Here is a 6,421-nt window from a genome sequence, read left to right on the forward strand (position 1 = left end):
AGACCTTTCACCCCCCTTTCATTGTGATCAAGGGACCAGTAGGGGCCCCAAAATGTCTTTATTTGTTTATTTGTTTTTGACCAGGCGAGTGCCTGCTTGTATTTCATCAACACCGAACTAACCCGCCTGAATCACCACTTTATAGACATTGAGCAATTCTTTGAATTGGTTTATTGTAGCAAGCAACCACTTTATGGACATTGAGCAATTCTTTGAATTGGTTTATTGTAGCAAGCTGTCTTGTTTATTTCCTTATTTTTTGGCATTTCCTGTCTCATTTGAAATTGGGAGACCAGATAGCTTTTACTACGGGTCATGCACTGGTGAGAACAAATAATTGATTTCACTTTAAACAATTTTCCGTTCTGTTTTATTGCTCACCAGCCAATGACCTGAAATATCAGAGGCTCTTAAAACATATGCTGGCATTTCTTTCCTCCACTGTAGTACAACTAATCATGACTTTTATTGTATTTTGAACACATATTGTAATATTTAGAAAGTATTCAGCTGAATGAAAATGTTATTTCAGAAGCATGCGCAATCAACAAGGCCTCAATGACTCTCACCACATGGTTCACTTGTTTCTGTCACAAATAACCTGATTGCAGCCACATTCCACCCAAGACGAAGGTAACATACCCTCTGGGATGATGAATATTTAAAATGCCTTACGAGTAAGTGCTCAGCACATGAAATTGTGGCACTAAAACAGAAGATCCGTCTGCGGCATCCTTCACTTGGGGCACCGCTTGATCACAAACTTCGAGAAGCTGAAAAATGCTCCATGCGCCGCTCCAGCCAGCAGAAACAATGGAGGACGCAAGTTGGTAGGTGGACCGTTGGCATCCTGCGATTGTGAAGATTTTTATTTAGTAGATGCTCTTCTTTTTGTACCACTGTTTATTTCTCCTTTAACAAGCAGCTGAACTCCTGCAGGTTCTACGAATCATACAAGCATAATAAAATGCAGCAATGCAGAACAATTGGCAGGTTACCTCAATTTTTCTTTTCTAGGAATGAAAACAATGTAGGTAATCTGTACACAACTACAATCAAACCTTTCAATTTTTACCTACTTCACTCCTAACAAGCCCGCATACACGTTAGACATGTGAGAAAGCTGCTACATTTATGCCCACAAACTTAATCAGGCATCAGAAATCGGCAGGGAACGACGTGTTACCTTTAAATGGCACTTTTTTTGTTCAAAACACGTAAATGGGCGAGAAAGGCCCATAACTATGATTTCGTACCCTTATCTGGAATGGTTTTCAGGCAATGCTTACATCTCACTTCAGTACCTTCAGGTGGTGGAGATCTTTGAAAACTCATTGCGGGCAAGTGGGTTGTGTTCAAGCTCTCGTATCTTGCCAGCATATGCTGGATTCCAGCATTCCCAATTCAACGTGACGACTCGAATGTGGTGGATGCAAGAAAGAATAAGCACACGCCAAGGGCGTAGCCGGGGGGGGGGGGGGTCCAGGTGCTCCCCCCCCCCCCTCGCCCTTCTTCATAATGTTTTATGCCAAGGCTGGGGTGAGGTTTAGGCAGCCTGAAAAACCGCCTGAAGTTACCTGCAGTTTTAAGGACATTCTTGCTCACATAAAGCTGAAAACAAGGGCTATGTCAACGTCTGATCCCTGCGCCCGCTCCAGATGCTGTACCTGTCAATATATACAGCCCGGCTGCATTTCGCGCCGGATACACCGACAAGCACCGGGAACCTGCCGCGAGCCGATCAAAACAGCCCCACTGTTTCAATGGCGAACAGCACGGCCGGGGAATGGCAGAACAGCAGCAAAAGCCGCATATAGGCTTACATGTGGTCGGGAGCGTGTCATTCCTTGTCTTTACACTGGTACAAAGTATAATCACATGACAGAGCATGTCGCTGTATTTTGTTCAGTCAACTATCAATCCTTGATATGTTTATTTTTCTACTGACATCGCATTTCATTGACTATTGCAGATCCATAATTTCTGCTGCATAAAAAGCATTGCTCTGCCCATGTTGTATTTCCTCCACATCAACAAAACTACACAATTCTCCTTATTGCGGAGCTTTGTTTTTTTGGCACTATTCCACTGTTTCCTTGACCTCCCTCTTGGTTAGAATCAGCATTCTGTATTTGCTTAACCGGAATTTTACTGAAGCCATGTCTGTTTCGATTTAACAGATAGAAATATAATGAAATTTAAGAAACGTGCAACAAGCTCAACATTCAACAGCAGTGCAATAAGGTGTTCTGCTTAGCGCAAGTGTACTACTCACGTTACTAGCACAAAAAATAACAAAAGGCGATTACTTAAGGACGAAGACCCACGTTTGCTAGCTTCACCGCCATAATATACGAATGCGCCGCATGTACAGTCCACTGCGATTCGATGGTTGTCGCGGGAAAGCTACTCTTTCAAACGAAGCAGACAGAACACCACCTTTAGCAAATATTCCATGCAAGTTTCGTTATCGTCGGCGTAATAAAGGGCAACCAAGTCCAAGTCTGTGCTTGATAACAACGAATGTACAGCTTGAAACCCAAAGGGTGGCAAGTCAGTCGTGCGGGCCATTGTTGTATCATGGAACAGCCAACAAGGGAGCGAAGAGTGCGAAATCTCGATTTTCATGGTTTTGAAACGAAACCGTGGGCTGGTGGCACGCTTGGCCGCTCGATGCTGGCGCGATAACCTTCAAATCGTGCTCGACTGTACTTCATAGCTGACAAGAAAACTTAATAGTCCCTTTTCTAAAGGAAAATCTAAAACACGAGAATCTTGATAGCAAACATTCAGTGTTGGCCTCCACTTCCTCCCGACGAACTTCGGGGACCGCGCGCCACTCACGAGCGCACTCATGATCACGCTCACGAGCGCAGGTCCGCCTAACCACCTGCTCTGCGGACGAATGATTCGCCCGTGGTCTGCCCATAGACCAGCGAACGGGAATTTAGGTGATCCTAATTATCATCACCATCTAAGCTCCTTAAAGGAGCCATGAAGAGAAAACACAAGTTTGGTTCATTCAAAAGATTGTCTCGTTAGAATCATACTGACACCACTTTTAACGTAAACTTCGCTCAAATAAGCTACATAATTAGGAAAAACGGGAATGGTCATGCGACCCACCAGCTCATTTCCCGCAACAGAACCTATAATGTCACATGAGCTAAGCTCTGCGATTGGCGGAGGCTGGCAGAAGCAGACGCCAATTAGGTAGAGCTTACAAACTAGACGAATGAGCGATTTGCGCTTAAATTTAGGGCACATTCTTTACAAAGCAATAAGAATGATGGGACAAACAGTGGAAGTTACGAAAGCACATGTAAACATAGAAGTACTGATGCGTTCTGCTGTTCGTACTGCGCACAGCATGCTTGGTTTAGCTGTGCACAGCACTGCGGGGCTTGGGGTTGTCTCAGACGACACTGGCCGATTGACGCAAGCAACGGTGTCTTACGTGACCCCATTTGTCGAGCGAGCACTGTTTCAGGGAACGAATATTTTCTCCCAGAACAAAAACAAGCCAGATTTAAATGCGGGCAAAAACAAACCAAACGCTTGCCACGGTATGGTGGCGCCATCTAGGTTACAGAACGTAAAAAAAACTCGGGAACAAACCAACACCGCTGTACAGGGTGGAGACAACCTTTGAACGGTCCCGTGCCGCCGCAATTGGGCCAACAGGCTCAACGCGTTATTCTTTTCGTGTCCCACGAGACCTAGCAACGCGAAACAGACAATATGATTCAAACTTCTTCAGTAAACCGCGTTGCGGCGATAATTTTAGCGCGGTTTTGACACAATGACTTGCTTCGGCGGCGAGCGAGCAACCGAAAATGGCGGCGCCAGCGTATACGTGTCTCTGCCCTGTACGGCGGATGCGTGAATGAAGGTACTCTAGGCTGCAGAGCGGTCGGTTCCTGTGATGTCATTTGGGACCACGAAAACGCACGATTGAGCGGGAAAATCAAAATTTTAACCTAAATTGTTTAATTTCTCAGTGAATAAAGCACCGTTTGTATCCAGACAAGCGCTGGGGGCACTATAAAACACGAAATCTTTCGAATAAAACCAACTTGCATTTTCTCTTCGTGGCTCCTTTAAGGTGGGCTTTACAGTTAGCGTTGAGCATACACAAATCGCATGTTAAAGTCAGTTATTTCAAGCATCGTTTGCAAAACAACGCGCAAGATGCCTTGCCTACATATTTCCCCGTCCCATCTTTTGGTCGACCACGGTTCCCCCCCCCCCCCCCCCGAAAAATTCCTTGTGCCTGGCAAACGCCCAATCAGGAGTACGTTCAGCATGCACGTCGGTTGTTTAAAAAAAAAGGTGTAATGTATTGCTCAGAAGACTCAATGCTTGCACGCATCTTGGAGCAGCAAAGGCCTTGGCAGATGTGTTTGAGTGGTTTTCCTCTCTCATAACACCCACAGTGCTTTCAGGGAAAGCCCCAGGCCTAACAATTAGCATGTTCCAGTTAAGAATAATGCTGCGGATACTTTACATTTTTCAAATCTTTTTCTTTGTGGAAGGATGTTTGTTTATTGGCGGTACAGCACTAGCGTGCGTAACTCGCAGCCTTCAGAACCCCAATCAGGCATGTTTAAATGGTACAGGCAGTTACATAACTATTTGAAAAAGTGGACTGCAAGCACTGTCAATTCACATGATAAACATCCAAAAAATAGCTGAAAACAGAACTGGTAAGGCTTTATCGAAGACTAAACTACAAAGGTAATAACATTTTTGTGTCACCACCTAAGAAATATGGCTTCACCGTAAACATGACTAACACCAGGAAGTTCGTATACATGGTGATTAACTGCTACGCCCACATTATAATTTTGGGTGAAACTTTGAGTTTTCCGAAATTAACAATAAAGGTTGCCATTGAGCGCCTACATGTTAGGTTATGCATGAAACACCAATAATTGTTACGGGGGAGAGAACTTGTACATACAAGGGATCGAACAATATTCAAGTATGATAGCCCACTGTGCTACCAAAACTGTGTTTGAAAACTTACGTTCTGGCGGCCAAACACTGTTGACAATGCTTGTGGCTCTTGTCCGGTTGAATGGAGGGACGTGATGCGCTCAGACCGTCCAGAGGTCTAAAACGGGATGACACATGATTACCACACATGCAAGAATGGAAATGATTAGGTGCACGAATGTTACGTCTCGGGCAACACAACATTCAGCCAAAATCACTGCCCGCGTACCGCGGCACCGTACACATGGTGAGGTGGCTCGCCGCAAACGCAACGAAGCTTTCGAGGCGCGCACATTCGCTCGCAAACGATTCTCCCTCGCAATTCCCAACACGGCACAAACGACTGCGGTGATCAACGAAGCCGAAAACGCTGCGCAGCACAGTTTAGAGGAGTAGCCGCCCGTGTTCTGATAAACTACGCGTAAGACGTGGTTCGCAGTGGTGAACTCTGAAGCTGTTCAATATAGTGCTGCGGAATGGGAAACGTTACTGAGTTACTGAGCGCCACGGCGTTACTGAGCGCCAGTGCGTTTAGCGCTCAATGCAAGCACCACAATCTTTCGCACATCGCCTTTCTAGAGACGAGCCCTCTAGGTTCAACCTCGCCAGTTCAGTTAAACAATTCACACACGCGTGCTCCTGTTAACGAATCCTTAAAGCGGCGATGACAGCTACAAACGACATCCAGTGACAAGAAAGGCGGCAAATGTGACGAGACAGCTTACCGAGAGGAGCCGACGCAGAAGAGCGAGCGACGTTCAGAGGCAAGCGCCAACGAAATTAGCCGTCTTCAGGTGGCAAAGTTGTTCTCAAATACTCCATCGCGAAGTCGAACACGACAGACACAACCGAAGACGACGAGGTGCCCAATTAATCATAATAACTGCGCTTGTTTAACCGCACACCACTGTAAACACATAAGACGGGTCACGGGGTATCTGTTCCGGAATCCGGCCACGCCGCCGCGCGCCGTACTCAGGGAATCGGCCGTTGGCAGGGAGTTGCGTAAACAAATTAAAACGACAACAATAAATAATTGCCTCTTTTACTGAATATAACATAATCTTTAGGTTTATTATTTATTGTGTGTATTATAATAAAGAAGCTTAGATATTTAAAGTTTACAAACACAAAACGCGAACTGAAGCTTTTGGCGCTCGATTTGAACGTTAAAAAAAGCAGCAGATAGTAAGATAACACTGCGCAATGAAATTTGGCAGTGTTATAGTGTAAGTAATCGTATTATTATTTGGCGTCTGTTTATTTAGCGCCCGATTTCATGCCCCTACCTCCCCAACTTTTGTTTTCTTTTGATATCTGCCTTGTTCTCCAACGTTGTTTCTGCAGGAGAAACTATGTGGTCTGTTTATTGCATTTGTACACAATATTTACGGTCGCTAACAATAAGAATGGAATAAAATTG

At 45.1% G+C, this 6,421-nt stretch overlaps 1 long non-coding RNA gene across 1 annotated transcript; it reads right to left on the reverse strand.

Annotated features, from left to right (window-relative positions):
* Nucleotides 1-494: 494 nt before the first annotated feature.
* Nucleotides 495-5,951, reverse strand: LOC144180605 (uncharacterized). Its single transcript, XR_013324471.1, has 3 exons — nt 5,724-5,951; nt 5,030-5,116; nt 495-850 (listed from the first exon to the last, which is right to left on the reverse strand). It is a non-coding gene; the product is annotated as an uncharacterized LOC144180605 (long non-coding RNA).
* Nucleotides 5,952-6,421: the final 470 nt, after the last annotated feature.

Source organism: Haemaphysalis longicornis, unplaced genomic scaffold, assembly GCF_048455015.1.
Source record: "Haemaphysalis longicornis isolate Haplotype H1 unplaced genomic scaffold, Haemaphysalis longicornis Haplotype H1 scaffold_4, whole genome shotgun sequence".
NCBI classification, from domain to species: Eukaryota; Metazoa; Arthropoda; class Arachnida; order Ixodida; family Ixodidae; genus Haemaphysalis; species Haemaphysalis longicornis.